Below are 24,942 nucleotides of genomic sequence, written 5' to 3'. Positions count from 1 at the left end.
CAAAAGTTCACCTAAATTTATAACAAATTACACACTTTATGAACTCCCCAACACAAAAACAGACTGCAACAAAATTTGTTTTTATATATTTTACATCTACATGTATTGCCCAGTCCACACATACAATTTTGGAAATTTATCTCACCTGGATATCCAATCATTAGGCCCCGACACATTCACCTTCCTATTAAATCTTCTGCCCAAACGGGGAAAATCCACAATCTATTTTTGATTTGGTTCTGTGGTCCCTATATAGTCAGAATATAGGAACATCCTTGAGTACCTCCTTCAATACGAGGCTCACAACATAATAATCAACCCTGGTATCATAAGCACTAATACAAAAATGCGGATCAATTGCAAAGAACGCAATATGTACATAGATATCCGCGATATGATGGTTTACATGATTTATCATTGATCTAGAAAACAGTAGCATGTACATGAATTATCACCGCACTATTTAGAGAGAATCACCGATATATGCTTTCCTTGTTAACGTATCACATTTTATTCCTTGTTACTGTGAAACATTTTATTCCTTGTTACCGTGTAACATTTTAATCCTTGTTACTCTGTAACATTTTATTCCTTGTTACTCTGTAACATTTCAGTTCTTTTCCCGTGTAACATTTAAATCCTTGTTACCGTGTAACTTTTAATCCTTGTTACCGTGTAACATTTTAATCCTTGTTACCGTGTTACTTTTAATCCTTGTTGCTGTGTAACATTTTCATCCTTGTTACCGTGAAACATTTAAGTCCTTGTTACTGTGTAACACTTTAATCCTTGTTACTCGGTAACTGTTTTGTTTATTCTGTCAGTCACAATTTAATAGTGTTATCCTTGTCGCTGTCATATTATATTTTTTCCTGATTGGCACTATAATTATTGTCAATATTTCAGTGTAATCCTTTTCGCTATCTCAGTGTGATCCCAGTCGTTGTCCCTAGTACAATCCTTGTCGCGGTGCAAACTTTGTCGATTTTGAAGTGTAATCCCTCTCACGGTGTAGTTTTTGTCGTTGTTTAATTTGAATCATGCCAAAAGCAATAGTCACTGTAACGGTGTAGTAATTGTAGCCACCACTGGTGCAATCCTAATTTTTGTTTGAATTTATTCCTCGCCGGATGCACTTTAAATGTTGTTTTTATGTTACAGCATCAACTGGCATTTTTGCATTGTAATGCAATTTCTGTCGCTGTTTGGAAGTAATCATTGTTGTTGACACATTATAATCCAATCATTATTGTAGCTTTATAGGTGTTGCTGTTAAAGTAAGAGTTAATCATTAGTGTAGCGTTATAGGTGTCACTGTCAAAGTTAGACTGTAATCATTGTTGTAGCGTTATAGGTGTCACTGTCAAAGTAACAGTGCAATCATTGTTGTAGTGTTATCGGTGTTGCTGTCAAAGTTAGAGTGTATTCATTGATGTAGCGTTATAGGTGTTACTGTCAAAGTAAGAGTGTAATCATTGTTGTAGTGTTGTAGGTGTTGCTGTCAAAGTTAGAGTGTATTCATTGTTGTAGCGTTATAGGTGTTACTGTCAAAGTTAGAGTGTTATCATTGTTGTAGTGTTATAGGTGTTACTGTCAAAGTGAGAGTGTAATCATTGTTGTAGCGTTATAGGTGTTGCTGTCAAAGTAAGAGTGAATTCACTGTTGTAGCGTTATAGGTGTTACCGTCAAAGTTAGAGTGTAATCATTGTTTTAATCACAGTGAAATTCTTGTCGTCGTTACCGGATTAATTTGTGTCAAAGTTGAAATGCAGTTCTTTGTTATTTTGCCGGATCCGATCAGTATGTTGGGAACCACACAGACCAATACCATCCTCCACCGATCCATTTCCTCCTAAAATTGCACCTACTTCCGGTTCCGGACATCAGTTTTTTCAACTCGTTTACGATCTCTGTCAGAGATTGGTCGTCACATTGTTTTATCGTTGGCATCTTTTGACAGGAAGTGTCGAGAAAATAAACCGGTTTACCTGAAAGTGTAGACAACGTTCATTTATATATGATAAAACACATTCAAGTTAAGAATAATCCCTTTATATGCAATGGACAACATTCTCATTTATTTGATAGATGGATAGAAGCAGAGATTTCCTTTAACAATTACCTCTGATTACAATAACGATACCTTGATAAGTTTATGATCGAAAATATTTATGATAAATGTACATATATCTTATATCAATATAAGAATTGCATGGATGTTATCATTGATGGAAGCAATATACTCCCTCAATAGCACATGTGGTAGCCAGTATTCAATTCACATATATACAGCCCCCTATTCACCTTTATAATTATGTGTGACATGATATAACTCAAAATGTCAGATGTTGCTCGTGTATGAAATTATTGATCAATATATAAACCTTTTTAACTTTTTCTGCACTAACCTTCTACAGTGACCTCACAAAGAGTTAAAATACCAAATGACTTTGTGATCCTGAGGTAGCGGCCGACAGTTCCAGTGGATCAAGCTAGAGTCTTTAATTCAGCTGAAGGCACGTGCGATTCAGTGTAATTATAGAAAACCGTGTTGTTTTTAAGATAGCCATTTAATCCAATGAAACCAAGACGTTCATCTTTGATATTTCTACAATGAAATCTTTCAGGCGGTCAGCTATCAAAAAAATCATAAACAAATGTCATAAGTTGATTAATTACTTTCTCATTCCACCTATTTTTTTCTAATTAAAAGATTTAAATTATAGTTTGAGTACAAAAGAATATCATCTTATCAATAAAAACAGCATGGTTATATGAATATGTCTTTTTAACGCATCATTCAGACGACATTTTGTGATAATCAGTATATGGTATCGAACCGTTCATTTACATTTAAACTTTGTCTGAAAAAATAAAAGAAATGAATATATTTGTACATATGTAACAATATGATATATAAAGCAGTTGGTAGCATATAAAAAACGAAATGTTAGTGGATTTTTGTGCAATCCTCCGCTATCGGTATGTTGTATATTATTTGACTATACTTTGTATCAAATCCCTGGCTTACCAAACAGTAATTTATTCTGAATTGAGACATGGTCAATACTGTAGACACATCCCAAGTCTACCTGTCACCACGGTGCATTGTCTGTGTCGGCCGTGCGTGTACAGGATGAAGCCCAGAAGTATGGATTGAGATTCCCGTCCACAGCCTTTCCTGCGTTCTTTTCCATGGACGACTAGGTTGTCGAAATATCTAATGCTATGTCAGCCAAATTGCATTCATCCCTGAATACTAAATTACATAATCGAAATGTCTTACGAATGATATTGGAATAATAAAAGAGCAGCAACAACCACAAACCTAAGATGAACTTATACCACAACATATATATATATGAACTCTTCGATATACTTTCACGTGCGGGGGAATTCAAAATATATCTGCCGTTGGTCGCATAGCGCTCTAGTGTTGAACATGATGCAGTCACGCTAGTATCCGCCTTTTTGTGTTTTGATAAAGGGGCGGATTGCTTCGAAAATTTAACATGCCTCATTGTTCACACTGTTTGAATTACTTCTTTGCCCCATATAATCATTACAAGTAATTCGTATCCTCCATACATTTATGTGAGGATCCAGTGTTATCTGGATTATACTGTTCATATTACTTCTTTGACCCTTATATATATATATATATATATATATATATAGATATTCCGTCATTCTGTTAAAACTCCCTATGGAGTTGAATTGTGATAGCTGCACTCTACCTGATATGCCTATATTCAAGCACATTTTAGACCGCAGGTGGCGCTGGACATACGATGAAGTAGTTTGTGTAGCAGTGTAGCTGGCGAGAATTTTCGACATCAAAATAATTACTTATATCTTAATATAGATCAAGTAGAGAGCGTATCTATGTTTAAAATATCCGGACAGAACGTAAGGGATTCATATCATAGTTTCCAAGCTAGTAATGTATCGCATCATTCAATGTTTCTGTTTTGAGTTTTGGAACAATAACAATGCAGGTAGGACCATTTTGAAAATAGACGCGTGTTAACAACTATATTTGTACCTCCATGTAAAACCGTTCTGGACATTCTTTTAGAAATATACATTTGAAATACATGTGTCATAATATGTATTTTTTAGCTTTTAAATGACATTTTACACGTATTGGAATGTGTAATTTAATGATAGATTCAATATTTCCCAATATAATAACTAAGCAAATTATACGGTAAGAAAAATATCAATGTTACCAAACATATCTTGACTCACATAATGCATTTTTTCTCGAATATGAAAAAATAATTTGCAAAAAATATGTTTATCCCAAATTATCTAACTGTTGAATTAAATATTGGATGAACTGTTAAGCCAGTTGAGACATAAAAGCGATCTAGAAAAAAAAATTCTAAAAATTAAAACATGGTCCACGTAGAAATATAGACCTAGAAAACTGTATCGGTAAAGAAGTGCCTTAAATAGAATCTGTGTCAAACTTGATAACATATTGAGTTAATGACTCGTCATATATATGTGGACGATTCAAATAAAATGTACATTATCTACAACAGCTAGGGATATGGGACAATGATCTAGTTAGAACTGAGAGATTTTTTCATAAAAGTCTGGAACGTCATTTAATGAACGGTAGCAAATATAACTATGTGCCCTTCCCACACCCCACCCCACCTCCTCTCCTACGTACCAACTTAACGTGGCGATTCCTGCAATTAACCATTGAACTATAAAATAGTGTTTAGGTCAATAACAGAAAGCTCAAATGAAAACGGTTTCATAACACTAAGCTCTGTAAGACTGGAAAAATATTAGCCTCAGTGTCACTTATAAATCCTATGACTTTTTAATTTGAATCCTCTGTCGACGTATCAACCACGAATCTAAAACCAAAATTCAGGGCAAATTCTCTAAAAAATTAAAGCAATGTTAACAACACTGATCAAATTCTAGACTATTTTGAATATAACCCCAGTGGTACAGGACGCTTAAATAAGAGACAGAGCAATCCACAGCTCCTGTTTGTATGACATCATTTTCCAAGGCTACAAACACAACCCCAAGAAATGCGGGTCCTCATCAAAAGCGAGGCCATATGTTCAGAAAGTGTATTCCATCTTTGTTGTGATGATTGCGAAATGAGAAGAGAAAGCCTGGCTCCAATACCACCCTATCATGCAACTGGTATTCAAGGTAGAAAGTGTATAATCAATTTCACATATTAATGTGTTTCATTTAATGATGTCAAGGGAAATCTCTTTTAACTGTAGATTGATATTCTGAAGTTGATTGATAGGAAATCTGCAACCCATCCATAGACACGGTACAGAGTAATGACAGATGGAACAATATATTTGCTAGCGCTTCGGTGACTTCACCATCAATATAACATAAGCTTACTACTATGTTTTTTAAGTTAAAATGGAATATTTAAAATGCGTCACTTTAAAATGAGATTGTTTCGATACGGCAAAGCAATATTATATAGATTGCAATATATGTCGCTCTTTTCAAATTATTTAATTACGTTGTATCAGATGAAATGACGTTATTCGTCAAGGGAAATTGTTATACAAAGTCACGGTGATGTCAGTAGATTACAACATGTACATTATTCAAGAGCCCATGTAGTGTCATTGTTTCACTATATACTATATATAATAAAGAAATACCCAAAAGCAAACATTGTATTCAGGGAACTGAGCAGGTACTCCCATGTATAAAACAACTGATCCTCCAGATGTGCTGTCAGACCTTTAACCGTGACTTATGAATATGAGCATGTAATCAATTATTTAGTAGGTATGTACTTTATTAGGGTGATGATATGGTGTTTTCACAATAAATTTCATTTTAAAATTGGCTAAGCGCGACCATCAACCTTAATTGATGACTACTCAAATGTAATAAATTGTAGACTTTGATAGTGTGATGATATGATGAGAAGGTGAACAGTGTGTGCGCTGGTTAAAACTTTATGAATACATAATATTTGGATTAAAAATATGGCGACATGGTAAGCTACTTATACCTGGGGATTTGAATGAGTAAATAACATGTTTTCTGTCGTATGTATCGTCGGTCTGACCCTCAGAGCTGACATCAAGTGGAAATGTTGAAATGTCTTTTTAGTCAGTTATTAGGATAAGTGTCAGTCCCTATGTACTAATGAAAACAAGTTTTTTTTCTTCGAAAAAATACATAGCAGTTTATTTCAACAATTTTAATTACAACACCCTTCATATCTATTTTTGACAATCTAACTTATAATATCTGAAGATGTTTTTAATCACACAATTACGAAAGAACTGCAAAAGAAAGTGGTAATTTTGTTCTTCAGCAAATTTTGCATAATGCAGCAAAAAATATACTACTCCAATTCCATCACAGTTTTATATCAAAATTGTAACTTCTTGTTTTTGTTTATGTTTATTTTTCTCAAAAAACTAATTATTTTGTCTGGGACAGCAAAATACATATAAAACAAATACAAGAAAATGTTATACTCTATGGGAAGATTCTGTGAACTTTTAGAATGGTGGCCGTTGTATCAAGACGGTCGGTAGTATTCCGACCGGGAATTATTGGCGACTAGTCAGTAGTCAAACAGAAGGAGCAATGCGGCATTAAGTGTGCCGGGTGTGAACCATTCATTCACGGGGAGCCTGAAGATGGTTCCGAGTTACGTTATACTTAAACGGAACTCGGAACTGGTTCCCAGTTATCTTAAACGGAACTCGGAACTGGTTACTAGTTTCATTTATTTTAACGGAACTGGGAGCAAAGACCAAGTCCCGTAAAGTTTATACCTGACTGATAAGTGTCCTTACATTCATTGACATTTCATTTCTTTTAAGATCCGGGTCTAATTCCTAGTTCCGGTTTTTTAAACGGAACTCGGAACTGCATCTATATTCCATCTGCTTATATTTATATCCTATCGGCTTTCAGCAATATCCTAACTAATAATACTAATCTATCAGCTTATATCAATAACATATAAGCGTATAGGTATATCCTATTAGTTTCGATAATGTCAGAAGTTAGCCAGCACAGCGGGTTAATCAGCAGGTCCGGTTTGGATACACGCCTACTGCGGTGATAGGACCCGCCTACTTCTACGCCTGCTTCCTGTCTAGAACTTTACACGCATGCTATATTGTACTCAAGGCACTTGTGGACATGATTATGATGTTTTTAATTTTAATATTACATTATTGACGAGTAAATTATTGTATTACAATCGCATGGTTAATTTGTGGGGAAAAATTGTACTATGGCCTTACAAATAAATATATATATTTTTTTTTTGACAAATGCAGGATGCGAATGTGATTGTACTCTCCATCTATCCATGTACAGTACTGTACATACATTAAGCTTTGATTCAGTTTGTTTGAATCGACTTGGATTTTTTGAAATATTGAATGTAAGATCGCATTTTTTTTTAAACCTGAGCTTACAAACAAACCTTGACTCTGATTTTTAAATAAAATACCCACACCCGATCTGTATTATTTGTCATGCGTTACAAGTATGAAGTTGAATTTTCATATGTGTAGTTATGGCCTGGAACCACCTTTTTAGTATTCTCCTAGACGAAGTTCGCACCATTCGCCGTTTTGACCCCCGTCATTTCGCATGTTGTTATTAACCAGATTGCTGCATCAAGAAGTGAGTTCATGACCTAATTAAGGAGATGGTTTTTTGTACATTTCATTTTTGATGTGCAACAATATCAGCAATAGATACGTGCATTTTGTATCCCATTACAGTATATATCCGCACAGCGACTGGCCATGCTTTGGTTACGAAATTGATTACTATTCATATGTTGGTGCAGCTGTTGTATTTTCTTTCTTGTACTTTAGTGAGTTAATTTGAATTTCTGTTTAGAAATAGGAGACAGTGAAAACAATTATAAATAGCTAGAGAGTTACTACTTACTGAAAATAATGCCCCAATTGCCATGCTGGTGTAATTTGACAAAAAATCAATACTTAGACAAATAATTATAAGTTAAACAATGCCATTTATTTTACTATACACTAAGTATTTAGTCAAATGACCCCCACCAGCTGTGGTGGTCAACCCCACTTCACACGCTTACTACACATAAAGTATTTAGTCTACTGGCCCCCACCAGCTCTGGTGGTTAACCCCACTTCACACGATTACTATACACTAAGTATTGCGTCTACTAACCCCCACCTGCTGTGCTGGTTAACCCTACTTTATACCCTTACCATACACCAAGTATGGTGTCTAATGGCCTCCACCAGCTGTAGTGGTTAGCACCACTTTATACACTTACCATACACCGAGTATTGACTCTACTGGCACCCACCAGCTGTGCTGGTTAACCCCACTGTATACACTTACCATACACCGAGTATTGCGTCTACTGACCCCCACCTGCTGTGCTGGTTAACCCCACTTTATACCTTTACTATACACCAAGTATTGACTCTAATGGCCCCCAACAGCTGTGCTGGTTAACCCCACTTTATGAACTTACCATACACCAAGTATTGCGTCTACTGACCCCCACCTGGTGTCCTTGTTAACCCCACTTTATACACTTGCCATACACCAAGTATTGACTCTACTGACCCCCACCAGCTGTGATAGTTAACCCCAATTCATACACTTACCATACACCAAGTATTAACTCTACTGAAACCCACCTGCTGTGCTGGTTAACCCCAATTCATACACTTACCATACACCAAGTATTGACTCTTGTGACCCCCACCTGCTGTGGTGGTTAACCCCACTTAAAAAACACTACCTATACACTAGGTATTCAGTCAAATGAGCCCTACCAGCTGCTGTGGTTGTTAACCCCACTTCACACACTTACTATACACCAGGTATTCAGCCAAATGAGCCCTACCAGCTGTGGTGGTTAACCCCACTTCACACAATAACTATCCACCAGGTATTCAGTCAAATGAGCCCTACCAGCTGTGGTGGTTAACCCCACTTTACACACAACCTATACACTAGGTATTCAGTCAAATGAGCCCTACCAGCTGTGGTGGTTAACCCCACTTCACACGCTTACTATACACTTAGTATTGAGTATAAATACCCCTACCAGCTGTGGTGGTTAACCCCACTTCACACACTTACTTTACACAAGGAATTCAGTCAAATGGGCCCCACCAGCTGTGGTGGTTAACCCCATTTCACACATTTACTATACACCAGGTATTCAGTCAAATGGGTCCCACCAGCTGTGGTGGTTAACCCCACTTCACACACTTACTTTACACAAGGAATTCAGTCAAATGGGCCCCACCAGCTGTGGTGGTTAACCCCATTTCACACATTTACTATACACCAGGTATTCAGTCAAATGGGTCCCACCAGCTGTGGTGGTTAACCCCACTTCACACGCTTACCATACACCAAGTATTGCGTCTAATGACCCCTACCAGCTGTGGTGGTTAACCCCACTTTATACACTTACCATACACCGAGTATTGCGTCTACTGACCCCCACCTGCTGTGCTGGTTAACCCCACTTTATACACCTGCCATACACCAAGTATTGAGTCTAATAACACCCGCCAGCTGTGGTGGTTAACCCCACTTCATACACTTACCATACAAGAAATATTGACTCTACTGAGGCACAGCTAAAGGAGAAGACAGTCGACACCCTCAAGGTCTGATTCCGTCAGTGCGTGAGACACACACACACACACACACACACACACACACACACGCCTTGATCAGAAAAGCGACGATGGTGCCCCATACCTGACTGAAAGGGAGGAATGGATCATCTCCAAGTTCGGCTTCTTGAAGACGGTCACTTGCCACCGTCATGAGCCTCTCCAGGGTGTAAGTACACAACTATTCTACTTTTTCTGGAGCTCATTATTTTGCATTCATTGTTGCATTCACTTTGCATTCACATTATGATTCATTATCTGCCTTTGCAGGTGAAGGCAACCATCCAATAACACAGAGGAGACCTTGATGCTGCAGAGACGGTCTGCGCTGAGCTGAAGATTGGCCTGAATGAGCCCTTACCTCCTTATCCAGCCGTTCATTGTCACGCAAGCAGCCTCAGGACCCGGAAAGCGCCCTCCTTGAGTCCCTACAGAATAGACTTGTTGAGCCCGGCAAATTGAATATCATCAAGGACCTCTCCAAACCCCAGCAGCAGCCCATCACAGCCCGAATAGCTTTTGCCAACTACGTCAGAGTCAGCCTGGTTACCATGTTCGATGCCAAGTACAAGAAAGCAAGGTCCACCATCAACAGGTTACTGTCTAACCTGATGGATGAGGACGGTGATGATGCCATTTGAGCTCCCCCATCCCAGCAACCCAAAAACCCAGCCACCTTGACCCACCTCCACTGCGCCCCTATCAACATCGTCCTTCGGCTCGTTCGGCTCCTCCTCATAATCACCCTCCGAGCAATATCAGCCACCTACCCACATAAGGAGACACGCGCCTCCAGCATCATCAGTGTGGGGATCACAGTACACGGAGTACATGGAGCAGTACTAACAGCAACCCTTCCAGCATCCACATCACCACTCATTACTGAGGGAGCAGCCCACTCCAACCCAGACCAGTCCAGACACAGCCTTTGAGGACAGCCTCACGAACATTTAAGGTCTGTTCAACCTCTCAGGACTTAGTCCCATTGTAGGCTAGGAGCTTATCGAACATCTCGGGTGGTACCCGCATGAAGTTCTTGAACGATCTTTGGTCCTCGTTTAGGAGCTCCACCATAAGCTGGTCGTAGAGGCCAAACTGCCGTCGCCTGCTAATCAATGGTCTCATCCAGACTTCACGTCTTCTTCTGATTCTGTTATCTTGGATCTGGTGAAGTGCAAAAATGATCAGATCATACTGGAGTTGGGTAAGTGTTACATCCATCCTCTGTCGTTGGAGGTTCATGAAGAACTGAAGATGAGCTAAAAATTGGAGCCTATATATACACTTTATCAAAAGACTGGCAATACATCGGTCATACGCCAATAATACGCTAGTTGTACGTTAAATACGTTACTCCATCGTCTGGCATATGCCAAGATGTCTATATACGTTGCAGATACGTCAGAAATACTTTAGGAGTACGTTAATTACTCATGATACACCTTCCGCCAACGTATGGCAACTTATGTCCAGCGTACTCGACCTATGAGTACGTTCCTATATCGTACCTCTAGCGTATTCAGCGTATGCCTAGCGTATTAACCATATGTCCGCATACGCACAAAATGTTTGAATTGAAGTGTTTCAGGGTCAATTTATATCCTTTTGTGGTCTATTTGACCTCTTCTACAAATCCCCATACACAAGTTTTGGCTTGTTTGTCACTGCTGTGTATTTACACGTGGTGACATATATATAACTCACCTGTGATTTTCATTATGTGGTATACCACTCACAGGTGGTTTTTGCTATTGTTTTGCAACATAACTGTTTCTTTCATTCTTACAGTGTTATTTTACATTGTAATTATTTGAATTTTCAGCAAATTATTAAATTTTATTCTATAAACAAATTTTTGTCAGTTTTGTTGTCTTTAGGTATTATTTAGATATCATATGTCCCATTCTGGTCTCCGGCGTGGCTCTGCTCATGGGTGCACTCACTTCTTCAGTGATATGGACCCTCATGAGTCTCGTCAACAGTGCCAGTCCAGTAATGAAGAGGCGCCATGTGATGTTTGTTTGCTGGCCCCTCTTCAGGAATCTCTTGATGACTTACCCAAACCCTCTAACCCTACTAGGAAACCCAGGGTTTCTAAGAAGTTTAGGGGTAAGGGTAAACGTAAAGTTTTCCTCAGAACCCTCCAAGGAGGTACCTTCGAGGGACCATATTTCTGTCCTGTCCTGTGTCTACAGGTTTAGTAGGTGAGTCTCAGGCGGCCTGTCCTTCCAGCCTCAGTCTGGTTCTTTGGAGGGTCAGCCTGGCATGGGGTTGGCACGCCCTTTGGCTGAATGGACTGGGAATCCTCGTAAGCCTTTTAAGAGCTTGCCTTCGGGTAAAGTCATGTCCCAGTCACCAGTCGCTTGTCCAGTTGCTTCTTGAATCGGGGTAGGTCCTTGTCAGGACCCTGGTTTGGCACGACCAGGCCCAGAGGTTCTCTCTGCCAATCCTTCTGGTTTGCAGTTATTCGTTGCCTGATCCTAGTCACACTGTCTGCTCCAGGTTTATCGATGATTGGGAACCCGGTGTATTCGTCAGTGTTGTCCACCCGACGCCCGCCCCAGGCTTTCCACAAATCAGCCTGCGAGTGGTTTGGCATTCCAGAATCCTAGCAGTTTCGGACAGGGTCCGTACATGTCTGGGTTTGCAGCCGGAGGGAGTGGCGGTTCCTCTTTGTCCTTTGGGCAGGGGTTCCAGCCCCAGTCTCAGGCAGGTCAATTTGACCTTTTTTAGGGTCACTCCCAATCCCTGGGACCTCCAGCCTGCCCTCCGGGGTGAGATTTCAACCAATATGTTTTTCCTCAGTGGAATCCTTGGGCTTTGGTCCCTCACTCACAGCAGCGTTTTAGTGATTTGTTGGTTCCCCCTCCCTCTCCCACCCCTCTAGTTCGGGAGCCTTTAAGGCTGGCTCCAGTAGACGACACCGGTCCTCTGGTGCTTTCGCTTCTCAGGCGGCCCCTGCTGCTATGCAGTCTCTAGGAAAAGGTGTGACTCGGACTAAATCAATTTTTTGTCACGTCCCAAGGCCAAGGTGGGTAAACATTTACAGAAGCGTTCCCATTCAGAGGCTATGTCTGAGCCACAGCTCCAGATAGCCCATTTGGCTGCTTCGTTATCTCCTTTTTTCTCTCCGGCATCTGTCCACTGGTTGTTCCGATTTGGACAACCCCAATCGGTTGCTTCATCTTCTGATGGTCAGTCTGCTGATAATGAGTCTAGGGAATCAGATCAGGCCGAGGATGTTGTGGCTGAAGCCTCCCATCGTGTTGCCGGCATGCGTCAGCTCCGTGATGTTAAACCGTCAGATTATGCTATCCAAGATGGGAAGCTTTTCCCTCATCAAGCCAAGCTAGAATCGAGGGACTTTGCTTCTTGGCCCGGGAATCAAATTTGAGGGTTAGCTTCCGGTCATGGATGATGAGTAGTGTTTTCATGAGGTGACGGGGATTTCATTATACTAGCTGTTTTACTCCGCAGACATGATCTAGACTTGGCACATATGTTTATAACATAACCACCTAATGAATTACCTCATAATTGGACATACGAGAGCGCTACTAATTGAAATATTCGGACTTGTTATTTTGAACCGAGCGGCCCTGCACGAGATTTACGGAGCGTCATATTAATGTATACGTGTACATGTACGTATACGCTTGTGTAATCACTACGTCGCTCACCTGAACTTTACAACATGGCAACTTCGGAGCTATCAAGGAAGGTAAAGAAAAGTATTGATACCCTTAGTGCTATCCATGATCCTAAACAGATAGATGAAGTTGTGAAACTATTGTTAAACAATGACTTGTATAAAACTTCTCTTCAAACTGCCCTTGGTATCTCGGAATTGAAAATACAACTTAAAAAAATTGAGACCCGCATGGATGACCTTGAGCAATACCCCAGACGTAACTGTTTGAAATTCCGAGGAATACCTGAGGCTAAAGGGGAAGACACTGATCAATTAGTGCTTGCTGCATGTAATGAGGCACTAGGCTTGATGGTTGTTTCTGCTGACATCAGTCGTTCACACAGGGTGGGAAAGGCCAATTCTGAGTACCCCCGGGATATTATAGTCCGGTTCATCTCATATCGAGTTAGAGCACAAGTTTATGAGAAACGCTTTGAGCTGTTCAGCAATAAAGATCTCCGTACTACTGATGGAAAAATCCCCTTCTTCCTTAATGAGGCTCTAACCAAAACCCGTATGGATGTGTTCATCAAGGCAAGATATCTCAAAAAATAGAATCTTATATCAGCTGCTTGGACCCAGGATGGTCGGTTTGTGATACGTAGCAACGACAACCATAAAACTACAGTTACCACGCTAGATGACCTTCAGCTATATCCGGACCCCACTAACAAACCCAACAGGCCCCGTACACTTAGTGAATATCAGAATGGAGATTCGTTCCTAGATGTCAGCAGGCGTGCTCGCGATCGAGGCAAATCATCTTCTTGGCCTATTTCCAGCAAAGGTACGGAAAGTGCTAACTCAGGATAATGTGGTGACATGTGATGTGACCTTGAGATATTATACTGATATAATATATATATAAGATATAAGTATATGCTTATATATTATGTGATGCAGTGTATATGATGTATTTCGTATATAAATAAACAAACTTACGTCACACTTCTTTACTTAAATTTATTAATGCCTTATCTCCACCACATGCCATTTCACATACATACAACCATAATATTGGACATATAACCATCAAATAAACCTTAACTATGAAAAAACACTTTTGGCAAAGACACTATATCCGGTTTACGACAGCTGATGTCGTAAACCGGACAATGTCGTAACATTGTCGTAATCGTGTGACTACAGTTTCGTATATAAATAAACAAACTTACGTCACACTTCTTTACTTAAATTTATTAATGCCTAACTATAGAGGGAAATATATCAAAATCATAAACCTGAAAAGTGTTACTTATGTACTGAAAGGCTATGCCATTGATTGTATAATGGATACTTTTCCATTGGAAAAAACAATAATTATGTCATTGCATATATCAAGCATAAATGACCACAATTTTCTGGAAATATAAACATAATATATGTAAAATGTCTGACTTTATAATCTACAAACATTACAAACTATGAATCATACTGCAACCCTTTAAAACCCATAATGTTCGTAGTGTACTGGCCAGGGGCCATAGGATGAACGTAATGATCATAAAAAACCTCTTTGGTTTTCCAGCGACCAATATGCATAGCTGTTTCAGGTTTACAACCTGACATAATAGCTGCATTAGCAGCTGAGGGACGGAAACACTTGGGAGTAAAACCTTGCCCACCTAATCCTGCGACAGAAATTGATTCTGCAAGAATCGAACTGATTGTATTAGCCATAATACCTTTGTATGGTCTGCTCAATGAAACAAACACGGGTCCATCCTCCGACACAAGATTTTTAGTACGATCAAAGTAAGAACGGAGAGTTGATACTACGTCCGTTTTATCACATGACGACTTGGGAATGCGAACTTCAAACCCAGTTCTGGTGGTGTCATTTTTTACTCCGAAGAAATATACAGTAACTGACCCATCTGAGTGAAAAACTACTTGTTTTCTGGAAAATGTAAACGCGCCACACGAGCTTGATGTTGGATCAAAGTATTGCCCACGGGGAGCTAGGTCCGAGGGTCGAGCCATAAATGCAAGAGCCAATAACGTTATCGCCTTAAGTCTGAGGTCCTTTAACGACAGCTCATGATTGTCCTTCCATACTTGAAAAAGATCCATAAACGCGACAATAGGCATGACCGAAGTCCGTTTAGCAGGCTTCGACGTACCAGATTTGATAAGCGCAGTCGTCAAGTTTCTCAAAGTAACACAATGCATGGGATTGTTACGTCCCAGTGAATCATACAAGCACGATATCGAAGCTGTCGCCATTTTTAATTGCGACTGTGGTCTGTCACTACTATCAGTAAGTGAACATAGAAAGTCAGCAAACACACTTGTCATTCCAGCGTCTGGTGGAAATATAATACACTCTTTCTCACAAAATGTACAAAAACGTTTCACATATCTATTGTACTGTGATAGCGTAGATTTAGCCCAACAACTCATAAATTGTTCAATAGCTCTAGCTGACCATCCAAAAGAACTTAATCTCTCGCGCCAGAAATTCTCCAAGCATAGATTTTCCACCGACGGTTTTTTAGAGGTTCCGGAAGTAAATTTACTGTCAAGCAAGACTTGGCGTTGTTCCTTATACGAATTGGCGGTGCTATTGATAGCCGCCTCAGGGCATGAAGCCATGGTTTGCCTGGCCACCAAGGGGCGATAACTGTAGCTAACGCTTTTTGGCTGATGATCACCTGAAGAATTCTTGGAATGATTTTGAACGGGGGGTTGACAAAATTGTTGTGATGTAACCAGTCTCTCTGACCTAGACAGTCGATTCCCGAAGTAAGAGGGTCGTAATACAGGCTGTTGTAACATGGCACCTGTCTTGTTAGAAATGAGGCACATCTGTCTATAGTGTGTGGCCCCCAGAGTTTTTCTAGGTAACGAAAAAGTCTTGGATTTAATTTCCAGTCCGAGTGGGAGGCCACTCTGCTTAGAAAGTCTGACTGCTGGTTCCGACAACCGGCTATGTGCTTGGCTACCAATGTAACATTGTTTTTTATCAATTCGGCCCATATCGCGATAGCCAGTTTTGTAAGTCGGTGACTTGTCCCGCCTTGATAGTTGATATAGGCTACAGTTGAAATATTGTCGCTCAAGAGCTGTACTACCTTGTTCCGAATATCTGAATGGAATGATTTTAGAGCGAGGAGAACTGCCATCATTTCCCTTATATTTGAATGTTCTAATGACATTTCCTGATTCCACAATCCGCGTGCTTTCTTGTTGTCCAAAACTGCACCCCATCCGGTGCTTGACGCATCCGTAAGTATCTGTAGATCTATAGCTCGATGTATAACCTTTGTACCGTTCCACGAAAACAGTGCCTTGTCCCACCATTGAAGATCTTGAATGGTCCAAATGTCTAACTTTAAATTGTCCTGCCATGACAACCTCTGTTTGAGGAGTCTGTACAAATTACGCAATAACAACTTCCCTGGCAAGATTGCTCGTGACATAGAAACACATTGTCCTGCAATTCTAGCTAGGCCTCTCGCAGTTATGATACCCTTTTTAAGGGCCACATTAATGTCATGTCTTACTTTTGTAATGCGTTTTTTAGGTATGAAAATCCACACGTTGCCATCATCATTCACAGTATCAATGGTATAACCTATATAGTCTTTTCTACATTCAGGTTCAAGACTAGATTTTTGAAAATTAACATTGAGACCTAGTCTCCTTAACAGAGATAACACAAAATCTCTCAACACACAAATGTCATTGAAATTTGCAGATAATAAAAAATCATCAACATATACAGTTATACAAACGTCTAAACTTCGAAGGTAAGAAATTATAGGCCGCAATGTCTTGCAGAAAAAATATGGTGATACTTTGAGACCAAATGGTAATCTTGACCATTTATAAATCTTGTCTTGAAATGAAATACCAAGATAATTTTGAGAATCCAAACTTACTGGAATATGATGAAAACCATCTTTAATATCTAAAGTAACTAATTTGTCATTAGGTTTAACAATATCCTGTACAATCTTAATATCTTCGTAATGGAATGATTTTTGAGATATACACTCATTCAAAACTCTAAGATCAACAATAAGACGAAGCTTTCCATTTTTCTTTGGCACACAAGAAATTGGCGAAATACATACTGGTATATCATCAAAACATTCTACCAATACTCCCTCATCAACAAGTCTTTCAATCTCGCTAGATATAAACTGCGATTCTTTCGCAGAAAATGATCTATTTGGTAAACAAAATTTCTGAGGTAACCTATCAAACGGAATTGTAACACCATGCGAAATCCAATCCAACACAGTTTGAGGAGCATTAATATCTCGCCAGTGTTCAAGTGAACTATTTAGTTTTGAAACACACATTAGTACAACTGTGTAAATATAATTTTGCTATGACCTCGAAAGTCTTTGGCATAATGTAATTAACCATCATCTGCAGGACGTTCTTGAGGAATGGAAGATTGGAATCTGTTGTAACCATGTCCATCCATCATAGCTCTATATGGTCGTCGTGGATATCCCCTGCCGAATTGTGATCTTCCATAAGAGTAAGAGTTGTCGCGCCTGCTGTACTGACCTCGGAAAGGTGGAGCATACCGCTGGAATGTATTAGTATTGCCAGTTCTCTGTTTAATGGCTGATATCTCAGCTGCTGTTTTCAAGTTGTTTAGACTTGTTTCAGTGAATGTGGAATTATTGCGTTCCAAGTTCCTAAATAATTTTGACGTTTCTTTGTCAAATGTATTCTGCACCAACAGAGCAGAATACTCAGATTGCAAAAAATTAATTTGCGCTGACAGGATCGTAAACAAATGTCCCAAGTCAACCACAGAAACGGGTTTCTCTTCAATATTGATGGTCTGTAGCCATCTCAGGGCAGTCTCTGTGTAACGCGCCGATTTACTGACCGAAGTCAAATGCGCCTGATCAATTTGTTTAATTCCCGTTTTATTATCAAATACTTTCAAGTCATTCGGGAGTTTAAGCTTGGACAAAGAATCTCGAATACTTTCATACTCCCTTTGAATGTCGGATTTGTCGGCTGCACTATAGGTACTAGTAGTGGGACCGGCCACCTGTGTTTGAGAATCTTCACTGTGATGAGCACGTGGCTGAAATAAGTAATCGTCTTTTCGTCGACTCTCGTTCTGTGAACGTTCCAAATCTATCATCCGTGAATCGAACGACCTCTGTGACTCCTGTATAACTTTGAGACACGAAACTATCTCATCTAATTGTCCATAAATGTTCGTTTTTTCGTCTTCGAAAGACATGGTCGTCTACCCGTGAAATGGCACTTTTGGCATTATGAAAAAACACTTTTGGCAAAGACACTATATCCGGTTTACGACAGCTGATGTCGTAAACCGGACAATGTCGTAACATTGTCGTAATCGTGTGACTACAGGTTCGTGATAGTAAATCGTGTTCAACAATGTTGTGACTTCAAGGTTGTCTGGTGACCTTGAGGTGAGTATGCTACTCCTGTTGCTCTCAGCATGACTTAATTACTAGTAATGCAATTTATCTCTCTAATGTATACTGTTTGACAATTTAAATTGCCATATCTCTACAAGTTCATACACATTTTGTTATGCATTATTGTGTACACTTTTATTGGTATGCCTATGTACACATGTATTGTAATGACTAACATTTATACCAGATACCAAGCGAAATGTCCTATTCTTATTATATCCATTTGTCATACATACATAATCAGTATATCGTATGCTATAGGCATCAGCCCACATATTTACAGTGTATTTAGTTGAAAAAATACGATCAAGTCTCTACTACAGTATTTACTATATACTTTTATTGATTAAAGTAACACAGTGTTGTTTTGGATGTTCTAAGATTAAAAGTTAGTCTGCTACGTACACACATGTAAGAAATCTCTGATGCCGTGTACTGATACACCGTAATGCAATTTTAGTATATGGGAGATCACTCCTCTGGTCTTATGGATATCTTGACGCATGTCCCACGATCCCTGATTATACATGTTGTTACTGACTTAACGAGGAAGTATTTATACTTTTTCCCCTTACTATTTTTCTGTGTATTACTTCTTTTTGTATTTTTGTATTTCTAGCATGCTCATGCATATGAAAGGCAATATTGTATCATGAATATGTGAGGAGTAATGTATCCACGAATCCGGAACAATAATACCGTTTTTCTTATTCATATTATACAAGTGATCTACATCCCCCAGATGTTTTAATTGAACTCTGCTGCTGTCCATTATTTCAAGATTTTAATTTACGTAGAGTACCTCTCTACTTCCATGTGGTGTTTTCTTGTGTCTGACCACGGACATTAATATTGGTGGTATTCTTAATTCCCTGTTCCTAGCAAGCCTTATTGCGGTAAAATTGATGTATATAGCTATGTTTGTCTTATCTGTATTGTGTTTATCGTTACAAAATATATGTCTATCGGATATCCCCCAGCAACAACATCTTGCCCCTACGAACAAGAATGTATGCTACTTTAAAAGTTCGTATTTTAGGACGGGCAATAGTTATAATGCAACTGTTGTTTGGTACCCCATGCTGTTTATAGTTAAATTGTATCAGTTTGATAACGGATAATATATTTACCCTTGTGATGTATACTAAGAATATATGGCCACTAGTATGGTGTGTACCTCTCTGCGGTTGCAAATTCTCTGGCGTAGCTATTGTTTATAATATTAACAGAACCAATGTCTCGTGCTATATAATTATAAGTATCTACCCAATGTACTCAAATGATCATTTCTCGCTTTTATTCTTATTGATTCTAATTATTAAGAGTATTGATATTGAAAACAATCCAGGTCCTCTATGCAGTCTTGATATTGGTCATGTAAATATCCGTTCAGTTAGAAATAAACTAGATATAGTTGAAGCTGAATTGAGTGACAAAGACATAGTATGTTTAACTGAAAGTCATCTTTATGACACTATACCTGATAATGAATTGTTAATTGAATATTTTTCTAAACAACATTTCAGAAAAGACCGTTGTCTGCGACCTGGGGGAGGCATTATGATTTATTATAAAGATAACATCAGTATGAGGAGAAGACTGGATCTTGAGGTGCCTGATTTAGAATTATTATGGTCAGAAATAACTGTTGGCAATAATAAAATCTTATTAGGTTGCATATATATACCTCCTGACAGTAACATTGACTATTGGAACAGACTTGATAACTCTCTACATTATGTAACTGACAATTCTAGACAATCAAATGCAGACATAATTATTACATGTGATATAAATGTAAATATGAACAATATCCAAACAAACTCTCGCTTAAGTAGACTTCTTGTAAAATATGGTATGTCTAGTTATGTAAAAGATCCTACTAGAATAACTCCAGATTCTTCTACCTCAATCGATGTTATCTTCTCCAACAATGACAATATTGTGAGAAATGTAAGTGTTACTCCTCCAATATGTATTGAACATTCTGTGATCAATTTTAGCATTGCCTACTTTATATTTAAACAACATGCATACAGTAAATATGTTCTAGAATATAATAATGCTGATGTCATTAAAATGAACCAAATACTTGATGATATGAACTGGGTAAGTATAAGTGATGAGCAGGATGTTGATGATCTTAACACTTTACTTGTTGATACTATTAACAAAGCTGTAGATGACTGTATTCCAAAGAAAAAAAATAAGTATCCGTTCTAATGATAAGCCATGGATGTCGAACGAGATAAGGCTAAAGTTAAGACAGAGGAATAGAATCCATAAAAAAGCACTTCATACCAATAGTCCAAATCACTGGGCCAGCTTCAGAAATATAAGAAATGAAACTATCAGATTGATACGTGATTCTAAATCCTTATACATTGAAAAATTAGAAAACTCTCTGAATGACTCAAATCTCTCATCATCAAAATGGTGGAAAACTGCTAAATCTATTCTTAAAATCAACAACAAATCAATTACTATTCCACCATTAAACTACAATAACACATCTCTGTTTCACCCATTTGATAAAGCTGAATGCCTTGTTGACTATTTTTCATCTATTTCTACATTGATCCTTTGCCGCCTGTTCCTGAGTCTCCAAATATACTTAACAACATTTTATTTCATGAACAGGATGTGAGGGATCAACTTTCAGTTCTTAATGCTAGGAAGCCTGCAGGGCCTGATGAAATGATACCTAAAGTTATAAAACTCCTTACACCATCTTTAGTAACTCCGCTCACTATGTTATTTAATAAAACCATGTCAACTGGTTCTGTTTCTCTGTCTTGGAAATTGGCTAATATTAATGCTATATATAAAGGCAAAGGTGATAAAAATGATGTTTCAAACTATCGCCCAGTTTCTATCACTTCCTGTTTCAGTAAAATATAAGAAAAAATAATTTTCAAACATTTATATAATCATTTATTAGAGTTTGAATTATTAACAAAATACCAGTCAGGGTTCATTCCAGGTGACTCAACTGTTTATCAGTTATTATCCATGTATGATACAATTATTAACAAACTTGATAAAGGAATGGAAATTTGGTCAATATTTTGTGATGTGAGCAAAGCGTTTGATCGTGTCTGGCATCCTGGCTTGTTATTTAAACTTGAAATGTATGGCATTAAAGGTAAGTTACTTAATTGGTTTAAGAGTTATTTAAGTAATCGTAAACATAGAGTGATGACAGAAGGTTACACTCTACGTATAGACAGGTAAGTGCCGGTGTCCCCCAGGGATCAGTCCTCGGTCCTTTTCTATTTCTAATTTATATAAATGATATTGTTGAATGTATAACAAATGAGAAACGGCTATTTGCTGATGATACTTCAATTTCTAAGGTAATACAAACCAATTCACTTGATGCAGCTAATAGTTTAGCTAGTGATCTCGAAAACATAAATATATGGTCCAAAAAGTGGGTTATTAAATTCAATCCTTCTAAGACAGAATCAGTAACCTTTAGCAGGAAAAGGGATATAGTATGTCCAGATATCATATTTCAAAATGAAACAATATCAAATGTGCCAAATCATAAGCATCTTGGAGTATTCTTATCGCAAGATGGTAAATGACATCACCATATTAACTATATTTATACAAAAGCTTATAGATGTATAAACTTATTGAAATCTGTAAAATATAAAATGAGCCGTAAAACACTTAACACTATATATACAGCCTTTATTCGGCCTATATTGGAATATGGTGATATCATGTTTGATAATTGTACTCAGCAAGAGGCTACTCTACTTGAATCTATTCAATAAGAAGCGGCTCGAATCATTACCGGACTGCGTAGAGGAACTTCACATTATAAATCATATAATGAACTTGGTTGGGACACTCTTGCTGCAAGGAGAAAAAACATAGACTTATTCTTCTTTACAAAATTCTTACAGGCACTGCCCCAAATTATTTAAATGAATTAGTAGAACCACACTATAACAATAGGAATGACTTGTACATGTTACGAAATCAAAGAGTCTTCACTACTCCTATGAGTAGAACACATATATATGCCAAAAGCTTTATTCCAGCAACACTTAATGACTATACTAAACTTGCAGCAAGGGTTGACTTGACAAATATCACATCGCTGTACCAATTTAAACACATTTTTTTGAACTCAGTAAGTGATATACCACTTGACATTGCTCGAAACCCCGCTTATATCATTGCAGGTAATAGAAAATATAATATCTTACTCTGTCAGCTTCGAAACTCGTCTAGCAATATAAACTCTGATCTTTACAGAGATCATCTTATTGATTCGCCATCATGTTCATGTGGGAATGAATATGAAACTGTTTTTCACTTTTTTCTAAGTTGTAGGAACTACAGTGAACCTCGAGATATCCTTAAAGAAAAGTTGTTTGATGTAGATCACAGTCACTTTAGCCTTGACATACTCTTATCAGGCTGTGGTGAGTGTGGTCATCAAACTAATTTATCTATCTTTGAAGCTACTACTGAATATATCAGAGATACCAATAGATTCTGAACCCTAAAATGAAAATACTTGCCCCATCCGATGGACGTATACTATTCTATTTTATATTATAATTATGATAGTATGAATGTTATGAATTAGTACACTTATTAGATGAAATATAGTATGGACAACCTTATTAATTAGTGGATTAAAATTGGTTGCATATTTACTGCTTACATATTTATATTGCTCATAGTCGTGCCCTATATTAATTATTTTTCTTATAATCATTTCTCAATCATACTTCTATCAAATTCAAGTAATCACTCTCCAACTATGCAACTTTACGGAATCCACTAAATATATTATCTAACTAATTTTGCCTTTCTTAACTGTCATTATCAAATTAAAACTCAGAATGTTGTATCCATGACTGGTCCCCAAAGCTTACGGGTGGATGACCAGCAGCTACCTAGCTGGTATGGACTATACTGGTCGGTATCCCATAGGCGGAGGGAATCCTGTTTTGGTTACAGGATTTTAAAATTTTTCTAAAAATAAACTGGATGAAATACATTAAATAAAATCGACTAATTATACTCGACTCAGAGTTGTCCCTACTTAACTGATATCTCACTATATTATATATTATATGAATGATGTTAACATGTATATACTCATTGTTACTAAATGGAGAGAACTTACATAGGCTATGCCTGTTGTTCTATCCTTTTTCTTTCAGAATTATTTTCTTTGAGAAATAAAATTTGTTGAAATGAAATGAATCAAGTTGACCAGGTGGTCCTCCAGCCTAAGGAACACTACAAGTTGGAGAGAATGCTAAGGCTTTCTCTACATCTCCTGTCTATGTGGACTTTTGCACGGTTTCCCTCTATAAAATATCCGATCTGCCTGATTATAGGGTATCCGAGGAAGAAAGACAGGATATGCAGGACAGACTTACATCTGCCCTGAATGCTACGTTGTGGACAGTAGCTGCTCGGCAGTGCTCCCTCCTCCGTAATGTAGTGCTCGCCCGACGCTTCACTGTCTTGAAGGGCATTGCATTGAGCGGTCCTTACCGCTCACGCCTCTTGACGGCCCCCTTCACAGGTTCCTTGTTTAGGGGCACTTTGCCTTCTGTTCAGAAGGATTTGAAGGAGGATTCTTTTTGCCAAGCCTAGTCAGACTCCTAGTTCCTCGCAGGCTGCTGGGTCTGCTGTGAAAAAGGCTAGACCTAATCCCAAGTGTCGTGCCTCTGGGATTAGGTCTAAGCCTCTCTTCAAGGCCAAGGGCAAAAAGCGTAAGGGTGGCAAGACACCTCCTTCAAAGGGCAAATAGGGTTCCTGACTGTCCCTCCGTCCACCCTCCATCTGTCGCTTCCAGTCTCGGTTCGGGTCGAGCTTGACTCGTTTCCGGTTCTTGGATCGGGCTAGACATTCCCTTACCAGATTTACCGGTAAGCAGCAATCTAGCTTCCTGTCTTCCTCTGTGGAAGGACAGCTGGGCCTTGTCGATGGTGTCAGAGGGTCTAGGGATTCCACTCTTGTTGGAACCCTCCTCTGTCAGCAGAGCCAATTTTATTTTCTCCGGCAGGAGATCCAGAAAAGTATCTTGCCTTGAGGGAGGAAGTAGGGACCATGCTTCTCAAGGGTGCGGTCGAAAAGAATTCTTTGACGGACTGCACACCCGTTTTTC

This window comes from Pecten maximus, chromosome 8, assembly GCF_902652985.1.
Source record: "Pecten maximus chromosome 8, xPecMax1.1, whole genome shotgun sequence".
Classification (NCBI taxonomy): domain Eukaryota; kingdom Metazoa; phylum Mollusca; class Bivalvia; order Pectinida; family Pectinidae; genus Pecten; species Pecten maximus.
This window is presented reverse-complemented; position numbering follows the sequence as displayed.